General features: G+C 36.8%; 1 long non-coding RNA gene across 3 annotated transcripts; it reads right to left on the bottom strand.

Annotated features, from left to right (window-relative positions):
• Positions 1-283: 283 nt before the first annotated feature.
• LOC110795678 (uncharacterized) lies at positions 284-3,871 on the bottom strand. 3 transcript variants are annotated; one of them, XR_008924460.1, is made up of 6 exons: positions 3,632-3,871; positions 3,401-3,520; positions 3,069-3,212; positions 2,582-2,696; positions 2,284-2,384; positions 284-975 (listed from the first exon to the last, which is right to left on the bottom strand). It is a non-coding gene; the product is annotated as an uncharacterized lncRNA (long non-coding RNA). The 3 variants fall into 3 exon arrangements; XR_008924459.1 differs by having other exon boundaries at positions 284-602; XR_008924458.1 differs by having other exon boundaries at positions 284-2,384; positions 3,632-3,870.
• Between the last annotated feature and the right edge of the window lie 11,869 nt (positions 3,872-15,740).

Below are 15,740 nucleotides of genomic sequence, written 5' to 3'. Positions count from 1 at the left end.
TTTCATCGTTAAAAGTTAACGACGAATTATTATTTCGTCGTTAAAAAATAACGACAACATGATATTTCATCGTTAAATACTTATTTACGATGAACAATTAAGAAATACCGACCAAAAAAACCATTGTAAAATGTCATTCCAACGGTAAAAAAAAAATTAAATTTTTGGCAATAACGATGAACTATTATGTAGTTAATATTGCAATCATTATAACATTATTTACATTCTTCAAAACACCTGCATTTTCTCTATGAAACAATATACAAAACTTTAAATCAATCAATTAAAACAAATGAAAATTTCATTGATCAAAAAAAATTTGACAATAGAACTTCAAGTTATGTGAACCCAACAATCACATCTCGTTGTCTTTAAATTCTAAAAAACTAATAAATAAATAACTCATGTTCAATCTAATAGAACAAAATAAAATCTAAATAGTTGAAGTCTCCTCTGTTGGAGCCTTAAGCCGTTGTAGTAACACTTCCTTAAATGATATAAGTTCATCTTCAACTGAACTCATGTGGCTCTTAAGTGCATTGTTTTCTTCTTGTACAGTATCACGCTATTGGTTCTTCTGCCTTTATTTTCTGAATTTCCTCCTACAACACGTACAACCATGGCATTTAGCAGAAGAAAAGAAAAAAAAATATAGAGGAAAGTGCAGCATCAGCTTGTGCAGGATCAGGCTGTGGATGAAATATGTCAGTTTGTGTAGGAGTAATATAAATCTGTCACTCATAACTTCCCCACTCACCAAACATGTCAGTTTGTGTAGCAATATTATAAATCTATCAGGTTCGAAAGAACGAATGAAGGATATACTCAGCTACTATTGCTTGTACACTTAGATAGTACAAGATAACCAGAGAATGAAGATACAATTGGAAGTCGAGAATAGCTGGTGGAGGAAATAGTATGATTATCGTAATAAGTGTGAGAGCAGATGCTCGCTCATTTAGAAAACGTAGGATTCTGCAAAAACCGACAAATACATACAAAAGTTATTTTGAAGTGAGAATAAATTGATTGCATCTTATTGAAAGCTCGGACAGCTTAATGAGACTGAGAGCATAATGTTAAACTATTAGGTGAAAATTAGCTAACCAGATTCTCATAGAGGAAATTGATAGGGTTTTCTAAATGGCAAAAGGGTCGGGCCAAATATTAAAGGGCTTTGACCCTTTTATTTTATATTGGACAAGGGCATTATAGGGTCAAATGATAAAGGGTCATTATAGGGTCTTTATTGACAACCCATTAATATAGCTTTGTGTGGTAGAAGGCCCAAATCTCAAACAATAGGGTCAGAAGATCAAAGACCACTCTCACTTTTTTCTCTGTATATGCATTTTCTCTCTCCTCCGTGCTTAGAAATTCTAATTAAGCTCCTCGAACTACCGACTCTTTGCTTGCTCTTCCTTTGACAGTACCCAAAACTTTGCAAAGATCAGCCAATTGCAAATTTACCCACCCAAAACAAACTCAGTTTATTCTCAATTGATGACAAAATTACAAACATCAGTTTATTCTCACTGTTTTTTTGTTGAATTATTCTCACTTTTTATAGGTAGTTCGAAATTCAGGAAAACAAGTACAAGTAATTCATTTCAGTTTTATCAATTGATTAATGCCTGTTTTGGTCGACAACTTGACATCTCATCAATTTCTTTGGAAAGCTTTCTTGTTCATAGTACAGATTAAGTATTCAAGGTTTTATTTTTTTAAGATTGATGATTTCATGGTTAGTTATTCTTATCAATGGAAGATTTATTGTATGAATAAGTATGATCATGTCTATCCTACTTTTTTTCTTCTAGATCGACAACTCCTTAGCAATTCGCAGAGACATTGATGTCCTGCTAATGACCCGCTTTTGACCCTGACCCTGACCCTAGCTCGACCCACTAAAAAATTTAAATGACCCTCTAGTGACCCTCCCCGACCCGCCCCGCCCCGCCCAATAACCAGGCATGTACACAAGTAGACTCCATCCTTACAAATATAATAAGAAGCAGCCAATGTGGCGGACCTGATGAATTTCTAAGGTTCCATTCGCCACAATTGGAATAAATATATCATCAACCTGCACAATCACCTTTGCTTTCTGCAAGACATTTCTATTGATAGATTTTTGACTAATGAATCACCAACAATATCAAGCATACAAGACTAAATATCTAGTATTTCATTTTCGGCTTTGAGGTCATTTAAGTTCCTCAATTTTTTTAAAGATTAATAAATTGAACAACCATAAAAATTGTAACAAAAAACCTAAATTACCTTGAATTCGTAATAGAAAAACACTTCAATGAACCAATTGTCCTCCTCCTCCCCGCGTCTGACAATTACTCTGCCGTTTCCTCAATCTTTTGAGGGTTAACCTAAAATTTGTAACAGGAATTTAGGAAGCCATTGAATCATAAAAAATAGCAACCATATGATAATTTCTAGCTAAAGAAGAAAAATAGAAAAATAATCTACCCAAAGAACCAGAGAACCAATTCGATAATAAAAAAATATTAGGGGATTAATCACAAATAATTGATGCTAAACAAATAGGAAAAACAAATTAACTTACAGATACAATAGACCAATCCTTCGATTTTCTGTAAATTGCCTTGACAAATCTTCAAACCCAACCAACTCCTCTCATGATTTGCGAAATTCTTGGAATCATCAAACGGATTCAACTGCTACAATGGAGAGGAATTTTCAAGAGGTAAGAAACGGGTTGTGTTGAGAAATCGATAAGGGGTTCAGGGCACATATGCTTTGTGTTATGACTAAACTCAAAGGTACAACAGATATTGAATATCCAACAACTGAACTAGTGTGAATAGTCTATAGCAATCTACACACATACAGATTAATACTCCGTACTTCATTCACGTTCATAAATTATGTCAATTTCTTTCACATATAATCAAACTATTGGAAAGAATAATTGAATTGTAATTCACCAATTATCCATCACATTTACATAAATAAAGAAATTTTTGAAATATAGTTGAGAAATTTTTGAAAGTGCAATGTAAAAACAACGTGATTCAAATAAAAATAAATACCAATTAAGGTAAAAATCTGAGTTATTGACGACGTTGATGCTTGTAGTGAAAGTGCCAACTAGTCGTGTCACCACCACCACGACGCTAGTGCCGCTATCGCTCTGGCGGGTTCCATCCTCACTGACTCGCTGAGTCTCCAAATCTCTGCAAGAAAACAACAGACTGATTTGAGAGGAGATAGAGAAAGAACAAGAGTACAGAGGTTTCCAAAAATAGTCTCTGGTAAATTTCTAAACATCACCATTACTAGAATTTGATAGTAGAGAAAATCGAAAGAATTTTAGGGGTTTTTAATCTGACCTAGATTTTGGAGAATTGGGTGAAGAAAATACCAGAAGAAGGCAATTTCGAGAACCAAAATTTGCAAAATCCACCAATTCCTAACATGCTTTCGATACCAATAACACAAGTGCTCGAACTTCATGAAATCCTACCTCAGAAAACACCATTTCCTGCAAAATTGACATCAAGATTGCAAATTAAAAACCAAAAATTTGGCATTGATAACAGAAAACTAATGAAAACCCTAGGATTTACAATTCTCATAGGGAAGAAAATTTTACCTTATGTATTCTTTCACCTTCATATCCAACGATTTTTGCAGACCTTGATATTGCAATCAAAGCCTCACCAGATCTCAAATTCTAGGAGAGAGAGACGTGCAAATTATTTTGCTTAAGAAAAAAGAGGCGAAAGGGTTTCCAAAAAATTACCTAGACATTAACGACGACTAAATTGTGAAAAAAGACCGCTCAATATTTTTTGAATTATTTGAGATGAACCGCGTCCAAATTTGACATTATTTCCCACTTTAAGTCCTTTAACGACTAGTGTTTTTGGTATGTCGTTATTCAATAGTCGTTAAAACTAACATTTCTAGTAGTGTTACCACAGTTTTCTTGTCTCTTCTAGAATGAAGACCATAAATATGAGCAGCTCTCCCATACACTATGTCTAAGGATGTAAAAGTTTCCCCACCTAATCACAGTTGAATTTCATCAGTCAGCCCTTGCTCGAACCTTTGAGCTTTCAGCTCCTCCGTAGCTACAACCTCAGGTGCAAACCTCGATAAAGCTATAAACTTGCTATAATATTCAGCAATAGTCATATTCCCCATCCTAAGGTTGATGAACTCCTGCGCTTTCTGCTTTCTCATAAAAGGAGGATAAAACTTCTCCCTCAAGGAAACAATAAATGAAACCCAATTGAATCCCTCAGCAGCACTTAGTCTAATTCCATTTTCCTTCCACCAAAGGTCGGCCTTATCTTTCAGGTAAAGGACAGCTTGACTTACTCTCATACTCCCAGGGCAACTCACAACCTCAAATAGTTTCTCAAATTCCCTAATCCAGTTTTCCAGGAAGGTTGGATCTGCTTGCCCCTTGAAATACGGTGGCTTAACCTTAGAAAGTCTTTCAAACATTTCCCCTGCAGAATCAGGGCGCTCAGTCCTCTCCTGAGTTAGCTTTTCCGCCAAGAGGCGAATCGCAGCATCTAAATCATTGTTGTTAGCCATTCTAGAACGCGACCTGCAATTATTATACTCTACTTTAGGTTTGAAACATCACCTATACGTTATCTCATAAAATTTAATATTTGAATTGACCATAAAGATCGCATCAACCAACAATGTTCACATTAATACACATCATTTACGAAGGCATGACAATCGTTTACGAAGGTGCAACGATCGTCTATAAGATGCAATAATCATCAAAAATAATCATCCTCAATAATTCATGAAAGACATCCACACACTGCACATAAGGCATAACATTTTGAATCATATTGGTCATGAGGGTCTAGATTGGCCCTCACTTCCTTTATGTACTCAAATCATTTAATATTTTTGTGGCAATTAAATTGATCCACAATTCACACTGAGTATGCAACCAATAGAAAAATTAATCCATGACATGTTACCTAAAGGTTGGGGTATTATGGAATCCTCAAAATAGAATAAAGAACAATTCCTTGAAAACTTTAACTTTTATTGATAACTCCATATAGGTTTATTACTTCCTTGAAAATAATAAAGAACATTTCAAACTTCAATAAACTTTAACCTTAAACTGTTGTAGCTTTGCTACTTATTCTTTAAAACATAACAGAGCTAATTAACTATTTATGACTTCAAAATATTTGTGGCCTCTTGCCTATCCATTGCTCCTGAAAGCTTTCGGAGTGAACTTTAGATCTCAAGATCATCGAACTCTTCTTCAGGGTCTTCATCGGGGTCTTCCTCAGGGTTTGCATCTTCTTCCATGTCTTCATCTTGATTAGGCTCACTTGCCATCTCCTGTTCACTTTCGAGCTCTACATCTGAATCATTAGAAATCTCAATGGTTGGCTCATGGGCCGCTGGGTTAGGATTCTCTGCCTCAACACCTACATTCTCATTCTCCACAGCTACATCATTTTCCTCTAGGTCATTATTTACACTTACTCCCATAGGTTCTTTTGTAACTGAATCCCCAACATGAACCCCTACGATTTTACCGTCTCTAAACCCACTTTCTGCCGCCTCAATAATGGTGGTCAGAATTTCTGAGTCATATTTCCATCTACCATCCCAAGTCCCATACTTAGCCAAGTTTGGAGTTCCATTATCAGAATGCATGTCTTTAAACTTTTCCTTGAGTTCTAGGTATGGAATTTTGTTAGGTAAGCAATTAATGATAGTGGCTGCTATGGTATCCTTTCTCATTAAGATAGGTTTCCCTTGAACTTTAGCATGATATTCACATCCAAACACAATTTTCTTCACGTAAATATCAGGGGTTTCTATATCAAGTTTCTCGAAGGATCCTATATTGGTGTACTTGAAAAGAAACATTTTATTCCTGAAATAAACAATTCCGGGTCTCACTAACGATTTTCCAGCCAAATCATAAACAAAGTTCAATAATGCAATAAGTTTGGCGGAAGCAAACAATTCTTTATGCGCATTTAAATGTAACATTAAACAATTAGCACACGCACGTACATAACAAACAATTTCTTATGCTAGCCTTGGCTAGCTACTAATGCACATATAATTCTATCTTATATGCCCTTCTTATACTACCCATCTCTCATAAACTAAAGCATTGGAATAATTTAAATAACAAAGTAAAAGGACGATAATATAATAAAATTATAACATAGAATAATAACATAAATAAAAATATAAAATAAATTAAGTAAAATAAATTAAGGAAATGCGTAGCGAATAAATTCGAAAATAAAGTTATTAATTCGAAAAAGATTTAAATTTCCTAAATAACGAATTCTAACTCTTGAAACAACCTTAAAAAATTTGAACTCCTTTAAAAAAAGTGTATTCATATTATTTTTTTTATTTTTTTTTGAATAATAAATAATAAGAAAAATAAAAATGTCGAAAGTATTTAACTTGAATAAATAATTTGATTTCGAACTTAAAAAAAAGAAATATTATATACTTTCAAACAAGATAAAAGGAAATCGGCCCCCCAAAAAAAGTACCAATTTTTGAACACTATAATACGTAGAAACTCGATTTTTAAGAAATTTATTTTAAATAACTAGATAGTTAGACGCCTAAAAATTTATTAAAGTAAAACCTTAGCTTCTAGATACCACTTTGTAACACCTCGACAATTCTCTCTTTTCTAAAATAACCTTTTAATATAAAACGTAGAGAATTATCAAGGCATTATCGCCCGTGTGAAAACGTAACGGCTTATTCATAATTTTGCAGCGGAAAACATAAAACTAACTTTAGGTTTATAAATAATCGATTACAGGTTTAATCCCAAAACCAACCAACGAAAATAAGGGAATATAAATAGTAGTACAAGTTTAAAGTCCAAATTAACAAACCAAGTCACTTAGCAAAACAACACTAAATACAAGCTCTCTAATCCCGATTCCCATGATGCATCATCTTCAAACCTGTAGATGGGCAATGCTTATTGATCCTTAGAGACTGCTCACCAAAGATGGGTCATCACAGGACCAATAAGGCATAGCCATGATCAACACACACAAACAAAGCACGTAATCAGCAAAGCTGAGTACTACATACTAAAACAAGAACAATCCTGACATGATACTATTAAACGAACAACCCTAACATGATTCTATTGAAACATAAGTAAGGGCAAACAAAACATATTAATTTGGAGACCACACTTGACTAGACTAGGCTACACTGGACTAGACTTTTCACTTTACATGATTTACAAATTAAACTCTGTTATGACTCAACAATCACACAAGTCATACAATCAACAATTATTCTCCACTGTTTTTATCTTGGAATTAAGTAAGTGATCACAGAGATTTCAATCAAGACTTATTCCAATTAATCCAACATTTCCTTTAATACTGATCAACCCCTCTATATGGGTGTAAGGTTTCAACTTACTAAACAAGGTCCTCGTCCCTTATAAAGTAGTGAAAAACTAAAAGGGAACAACGATCAATCGATCTGAATCAATATGTATAAAATAATCTAAAGTTCCCAACCGACATGTTTGCAACAATTATGCATGCTAACATGTTATAATTCTCAAAACGAAATATATGCTCAACATGTTCATTCAACAATATTAAACATGTAAATTTCAACACCAACACACATCTCCAAACACACAGGTATGTACGTACCTTGTGTAAACAAACTGATAGGCCACTTTAACGAATTCAAAAGTCGCCTACAAAGAATTCTTCGCGTAAAAACAACCAATAAAATAATCCCAGTCAATTTCTAATCATTGGCAACCATCATAAAGCATTCTAATTGCATCCTAAACATATTTAGAACGTTCCCCAATGACAACTCTTAGCTACTAAATCTCCTAGCATAGTGATTACTACACTAATGATCACCAATTATCATAAACTCCAATAAAGCATCCCTTTTTAAAATTCCAGCAATATAAAATAGTTTAAAACTTCGCCAAACCATAATTAATATGCTTAAAATCATAAAAACAATAACCTTAATAATTCATAAACATCATACCATGATTTTAAAGCTATTAAAACCTTAAAAATTCATGCTTTAATAATTAAAAATCATTAATTCAATGCAATCGCATAATCTGAAAATTAAATTTATTATTTAAACATAATATATAATCTGAAAATATAATTTAATCATAATAACTTATAATTTAAATTCAATAAACATGAATTAAATCACTAAACTAATTTAAACCCTAACTTATGTATTAATCAACCAAAACTGAAAATAATTAACTTATAACATCAACAAAAATCTGAAAATTATAATTTAACTATGAAGATTAATAATTTAATTTCAATAAACATAAATTCAAATCAATAAACTTAATTAAAAGGTTTAAATAACTTAGGGTTTAAGAAATAACCAAAAGGAGAGGAGGAGAGAGAGAGATTGCCGGCGAGAAGGGGAACGGCAGCGGCGGCGCTGGCTGGGAGGCGACGCGGGGGCTGCGCGAGCAAGGTGGTGGTGAGAGCTGGTGGTCAGCGACGTGGCTGTTGGCTCGGGCAACAAAACAACGAGTGAGAAAGAGAGTCACGCAAAAGGAGAACGAAAGAGAGAGAAAGGAGGAAGGGGAGGATTACTGGCGGCTGGCGAGTGACGACGGAAAAGAGTCCGACAGTGGTGAGGCGGCGGCGCGACGGCGGCTGAAGGGAGGAGAGAAAAACGGCAGAAGAAGAGAAGGTTGTAAGGTTTACGTGAAAGAATAGGGGGAAGGAGGGTTTTGATTTTTTTCTTGCTTTTGCTTTTCACGTGAATCAGTTTTTGGGTGGGGGTTTGGGTTCTTTTTGGGTTTTAATGGTTTGGGCTTTACCCAATTGGGCTAGGAGTAGGATTTGGGTTGTTGAATCCAAAATGGTTAGGATTGCTTCCTAATTTCAATCGAACGGAATTTCGTAATTCGAATTCGTTTTAACTTAAAATTCTAAAATCATTTTCAATTTCGTAAATCGTTGAAAATATTAAAATGTAATATAAATATACGTTAATTATATATTTATTACTAAAATTCATAAATTCCATTTAAATATAAATAATATACGTTAAAATATATTAATAAAATTTATAAATTTATGGGGGATTACAAGGAGGTGCTGACTGCTCAAGTTGACGAGCTGAAGACATCCCTCACCAAGGTCAAGGCAAGAATTTTTCAGTGTGCTGGTTATTACACTTGGAAAACCCGAGCTGAGATGATGGAGGACTTCATGGCGGGCAGGCAGGCGGACTGGACTCCAGAGAAAGACATTGCTCAGTTCAACACCGCATTCCCCAAGGTGTATGTCCCCCCTAGTGCCGTCAATGATGAAGAGGACGTTGAGGAGGGTGCAACTGCAACCAGCGCCAACGCCGAGATGGTGCCGCCACCAAGCAATGGCGAGCAAGAGGAGAATGCGGGACCGGCAAACCCCCTGGAGTAGTCCTTTCCCCACCCCCTTTAAAAATATATAACTCTTGGTTACTTTTTAAACAATGGTTTTTAGGTTGGCCTTAGTGAGGTCAAAAAATATTGTTGATGTGTTTCGCCTTTAACGCGGCAGTCTTTTTGTGGTTTATGGCTTTTCCATGGGGACAAGTCTTGTAAATATTTGTGGATTTTTGGGTTAATTTTTTATGTTTGGTTTGTGTGAACTGTTTTGTTTGGAAAATGTGTTTGGTTTTTGTTTGTTTTTTGTGTGCAGGGAACTTCGGTGTACGTACCTTATATTTGACCTGGCGACGCCTTCAGCTTGTCAGAGGTGGAGCTGCAAAGTAAAAAGTGCAAACTACGAAAAAATGTAAACTTGTATTCTTGTTCGTGTGTAATGTACAATATAAGGTGTCAGGCGTTTTGTATGGCCTAAATTGTAGTTTTGTAAAGTGTAAAGGTTGTAACATGTAATTCATACAAGTAGCTTGTAACATTCGAATATATTTAATAAAATGATAAAGTTGCTTGCATTTGTCTTTATAAATGTGTCTTTTCTGTGTTGCATTTGATTTTTTCCATCCTGCCTTCTTCTTGTCAAATTCGTCATCATGTTGGCGTCAAACTGTCAACAGAGCAGAGCGTGAGGATTACACCAACGGCCCTCCGATGCTTAAGTCAGTATAGGGCAACATGAAATAAAACGAAATTACGACAAGAACAAAAAGGGAAGGGTTTTTAGGGAGTACTAGTCGAGATAGTGTTGTACGTATGTGATTGTTGAGATTCATCATGCTGTATGTACTTATTTCAAGTTGTGATCTGCAAAACAAGATGATGACGTTAGGGTTGGCCGTTGGTGTAGCCAACGGCCCTCCGATGCCTAATTCAGTAATGGTAAATGAAGAAAAACCACAAGTAAAGAAAGTAAAAGGAAAAGATAAGGAACTTAGCTTTATTCGTTATCGTCAAGGTTGCTATCCTATTTGAGTACATCCGAGTTGTCACGACCCGAGATCATGTCGTGTTGTCCCCAGTTTGGGGATGTCGCCATGATGTCGTAGACATCTATCATTCCTGCATGTTAGTGAAAAGAAAGACCAAAAAGGATAGATTTCAAGGTGTTTAGAAATGATACAACTTTAAGTGCATCGCGTTCCAACATCTTGGATGGCGCTTCCATCTCTGTCGACCAGCTCGTATGCGCCATGACCTGTTCGTCTTACAATTTGATACGATCCTTCCTAAATTGGGGCTAGTTTCCCATGTCGTGGATCTTTCTTATTTGGAAAGACCTTTTGTTAGGTTATGATACATATGACAATTCATAAATCATGCGGAAAAACCATAAAGCCAGGAAAACATATTATTTACACATAATCATTTAGCATAGTTTAGATGCATACTCTTTGTTGCGTGCCTTCCCTAGCTGCGCCCGAACCGAACAAGAACAAGTCTTTAGGACTCCAAGTGTCGTCCCTCCGTAGATAGTCCACAGCACATCCGGATCCGCCTTAAGATTGACCAACTAGAATCGCCCTTAAGGTACTATTATTTTCGGCACTTTATAGGCAAATGTGTGACTGAATTTTTCTCTCAAAAACTCACTTTGAATACTTGAATGCTCGATGTAAATATGTGACCCTGGGCACTTATTTATAGAGTTTATGGAAAGGAATTATAATCCTATTAGAATACAAATCTATTTAATTATAATCCTACTAGGACTCTAATTAAACAAACTTTATCTATTAGGATTAGATTTAATCATATTACGAATCCCGGTAGCCTTAGGATTCGAGTAGCACACACGAGTGGCGCACAAGCACCGCACACCCGCACGCAGGCCTTGCGGCCCACGCCGAGCGCACAGCGCAAGGCCCACTGTCGCAGCCTTGTCCGCGCGCGCGCCCAAGCTTCGGCTGGGCCTGGCTTTTGCGCTGGGCCTGGTCGTATGCTTGGCGTGTGGTTGTTGCGCTTGGCTTGCTGGGCGATGGCCCGGCTTCGTGCTGGGCCTTCGTCTGGCAGGCCTCGTCCGATGCTAATTCGTACGATACGCTTCCGATTAAATTCTCGATTCCGGAATTCATTTCCGATACGAACAATATTCAATATTTCCGATTCCGGAATCAATTTCCGTTTCGAACAAATATTTAATATTTCCGTTTCCGGAATTATTTTCCGATTCCAATAATATTTCCGATTCTGACAATATTTCTGTTTCCGGCAATATTTCCGATTCCGGCAATATTTCCATTTCCAATAACATTTTCCGATACGTACCATGTTTCCGTTTCCGGCAACATCTACGACTTGAATAATATTTATATTTCGGATACGATCCATATTTCCGTTTCCGGCAATATCATCGTTTCCGGAGTATTCATTTCTTGCCTGTGACGATCTCAACTCCCACTGAAACCAAGATCCGTCGATTCCGAATATCCATAGATGGAGTATTTAATGCCTTTAAATACTTGATCCGTTTACGTACTATTTGTGTGACCCTACGGGTTCAGTCAAGAGTAAGCTGTGGATTAATATTATTAATTCCACTTGAACTGAAGCGGCCTCTAGCTAGGCATTCAGCTCACTTGATCTCACTGAATTATTAACTTGTTAATTAATACTGAACCGCATTTATTAGACTTAACATTGAATGCATACTTGGACCAAGGGCATTATTTCCTTCAGTCTCCCACTTGTCCTTAGGGACAAGTGTGCATTTCCTAATTCCTTTGTCGCTCGATGCTTGCTCTTGAACATAAGGTAAGAGTTGCCATCCTTATTATGTCCAGAGGTGTTTCTCGGTTTCAGAGTTCAACTGATCAAATAAACAGATAATCATAGCCTATGATTCATCCGAGCACGGCCATGCATTTCACAGTTTCTAGCTCTCCGAGTGGCCTTGTACAACTTTTAAGCATCTCATCCCGATTTATGGGAGGACAATCCCAATCTTGCGATCTTGAGATTAGACTTCGTTTGATAGGTGATTACCTGAGCGTTGCCTTTATAGCCTCCTTTTACGGTGCGACGGTTGGTCAACGTCAAAGCAACCAGTTCTCAAACAAGTAATCTCAAATCACTCAGGTATTGAGGATTTAGTGTCTAATAATTTTAATGAAATTTACTTATGACAGATTTTCATATCTTACAGTAAAGTTTCATAGGTCTTGTCCGATACTAGTCTTCCCAAAGTAAGTATCTATGCAAATGATTATGACATTGCCATGTCCACATAGTTCAAGAAACAGAACTACTAGTCATCTTGCATTCTAATCGTCTAACGTTTTCTATGCGTCCAATTTTTATAGAAAACTCCGACTAGGGACCATTTTCAACCTTTGACATTCAAGTTCACTTGATAGACATTTCTTAGTCACAGGACTGGTCCTGACAGTCTATCTTGTATATATTGTCAAATTGAAGGGACTCATCATTTAATAAACCACAAATTAAATGGAAAAATGAATTCTTTTCATTTATTGTGAATGATTAACCAATAATGTTTTACAAAGATTTAAACTCTAAAACTTTAAAACATTAAACAGGAATATCAAAGCCATTCTCCAATATGCTTGATTCCCATAGCTGCAGTGTGCGAGTTGTGCTTCGCCTGCGGAAGAGGTTTAGTCAATGGATCTGATATGTTGTCATCAGTTCCAATTTTGCTTATCTCGACTTCTTTTCTTTCAACGAACTCTCGTAGAAGGTGAAATCTACGAAGTACATGCTTGACTCTCTGGTGGTGTCTAGGCTCCTTTGCATGTGCAATAGCTCCGTTATTATCACAATACAGGGCTATTGGTCCTTTAATGGAGGGGACTATACCAAGTTCACCTATGAACTTCCTTAGCCATATAGCTTCCTTTGCTGCTTCATGTGCAGCAATGTACTCCGCTTCAGTTGTAGAATCCGCAATGGTGCTTTGCTTAGCACTTTTCCAGCTTACTGCTTCTCCGTTGAGGCAGAAGACAAACCCAGACTGTGATCTGAAATCATCTTTGTCGGTTTGGAAACTTGCGTCCGTATAGCCTTTAACAATTAATTCATCATCTCCACCATAGACCAGGAAGTCATCTTTGTGCCTTTTCAGGTACTTCAGAATATTCTTGGCAGCAGTCCAATGCGCCTCTCCTGGGTCTGACTGGTATCTGCTCGTAGCACTGAGTGCGTACGCAACATCCGGGCGTGTACATATCATAGCATACATTATAGAACCAATCAATGATGCATATGGAATCCCATTCATTCGTCTACGCTCATCAAGTGTTTTTGGGCACTGATTCTTGCTTATAGTCATTCCATGAGACATGGGTAGGTAGCCTCGCTTGGAGTCCGCCATCTTGAACCTATCAAGCACCTTATTGATATAAGTGCTTTGACTAAGTCCAATCATCCTTTTAGATCTATCTCTGTAAATCTTGATGCCCAATATGTACTGTGCTTCTCCTAGATCTTTCATCGAAAAACATTTCCCAAGCCAAATCTTGACAGAGTTCAACATAGGAATGTCATTTCCGATAAGTAATATGTCGTCGACATATAATACTAGGAAAGCAATTTTGCTCCCACTGACCTTTTTGTATACACAAGATTCGTCTGCGTTCTTGATGAAACCAAAGTCACTGACTGCTTCATCAAAACGTATATTCCAGCTCCTGGATGCCTGCTTCAATCCGTAGATTGACTTCTTTAGCTTGCATACCTTTTTAGCATTCTTTGGATCCTCAAAACCTTCAGGTTGTGTCATAAACACAGTTTCTGTTAAAACGCCGTTTAAGAAAGCAGTTTTGACATCCATCTGCCATATTTCGTAATCGTAATATGCAGCGATTGCTAACATTATCCGAATAGACTTTAGCATTACAACTGGTGAAAAAGTTTCATCGTAATCCACACCGTGGACTTGCCTGTTACCTTTTGCAACCAATCTAGCTTTGAAAACTTCAAGTTTCCCATCCTTGTCCTTTTTCAGTTTGAAAACCCATTTGCTTCCAATGGCTTGGTAGCCATCTGGCAAATCGACCAAATCCCATACTTGGTTTTCAGACATGGAGTCTAATTCAGATTGCATGGCTTCTTGCCATTTCTTGGAGCTAGGGCTCGTCATAGCTTGTTTGTAAGTCGCAGGTTCATCACTTTCAAGTAATAGAACGTCATAGCTCTCGTTCGTTAAAATACCTAAGTACCTTTCCGGTTGAGATCTATATCTTTGCGATCTACGCGGGGTAACATTTCTAGATTGACCATGATTCTCACCAGATTCTTCTAAAGATCTCTGAGTTTCATCCTGAATGTCATCTTGAGCGTTCTCTAGAGTTTGTTGTTCGACTCGAATTTCTTCGAGGTCTACTTTTCTCCCACTTGTCATTTTGGAAATGTGATCTTTCTCCAAAACGACACCATCTCGAGCAACAAACACCTTGTTCTCAGATGTATTGTAGAAGTAATACCCCTTTGTTTCCTTTGGATAGCCCACAAGGATACATTTGTCAGATTTTGGATGAAGTTTGTCTGAAATCAATCGTTTGACATATACTTCACATCCCCAAATCTTAAGAAAAGACACATTTGGAGGCTTTCCAAACCATAATTCGTATGGAGTCTTTTCGACAGCTTTAGACGGAGCTCTACTTATAGTGAGTGCAGCTGTATTTAGTGCATGTCCCCAAAATTCTAATGGAAGTTTGGCCTGACCCATCATTGACCTGACCATGTCTAGCAAGGTTCTGTTCCTCCGTTCTGACACACCGTTCCATTGTGGTGTTCCAGGAGGAGTCAATTCTGATAGAATTCCACATTCTTTCAGATGGTCATCAAATTCATAGCTCAGATATTCACCGCCTCTATCAGATCGCAGTGCCTTAATCTTCTTGCCTAATTGATTCTCTACTTCACTCTGAAATTCCTTGAATTTGTCAAAGGATTCAGACTTATGCTTCATTAGGTAGACATAACCATATCTACTGAAGTCATCAGTGAAAGTGATAAAGTAGCTGAAACCACCTCTAGCATTTGTGCTCATTGGTCCACATACATCTGTATGGATTAAACCCAATAGTTCATTTGCTCTTTCTCCAACTTTAGAGAAAGGTTGCTTTGTCATTTTGCCAAGTAAACATGATTCGCATTTACCATAATCCTCTAAGTCAAATGGTTCTAGAATTCCTTCCTTTTGAAGTCTTTCTAAGCGTTTCAAGTTTATATGGCCTAATCGACAATGCCACAGATAGGTGAGATCTGAATCATCCTTTTTGGCCTTTTTGGT

Source organism: Spinacia oleracea, chromosome 6, assembly GCF_020520425.1.
Source record: "Spinacia oleracea cultivar Varoflay chromosome 6, BTI_SOV_V1, whole genome shotgun sequence".
Taxonomy (NCBI): Eukaryota; Viridiplantae; Streptophyta; class Magnoliopsida; order Caryophyllales; family Amaranthaceae; genus Spinacia; species Spinacia oleracea.
Note: the sequence above shows the minus strand (reverse complement) of the source record. Positions and strands in the feature narration are given on the sequence as shown.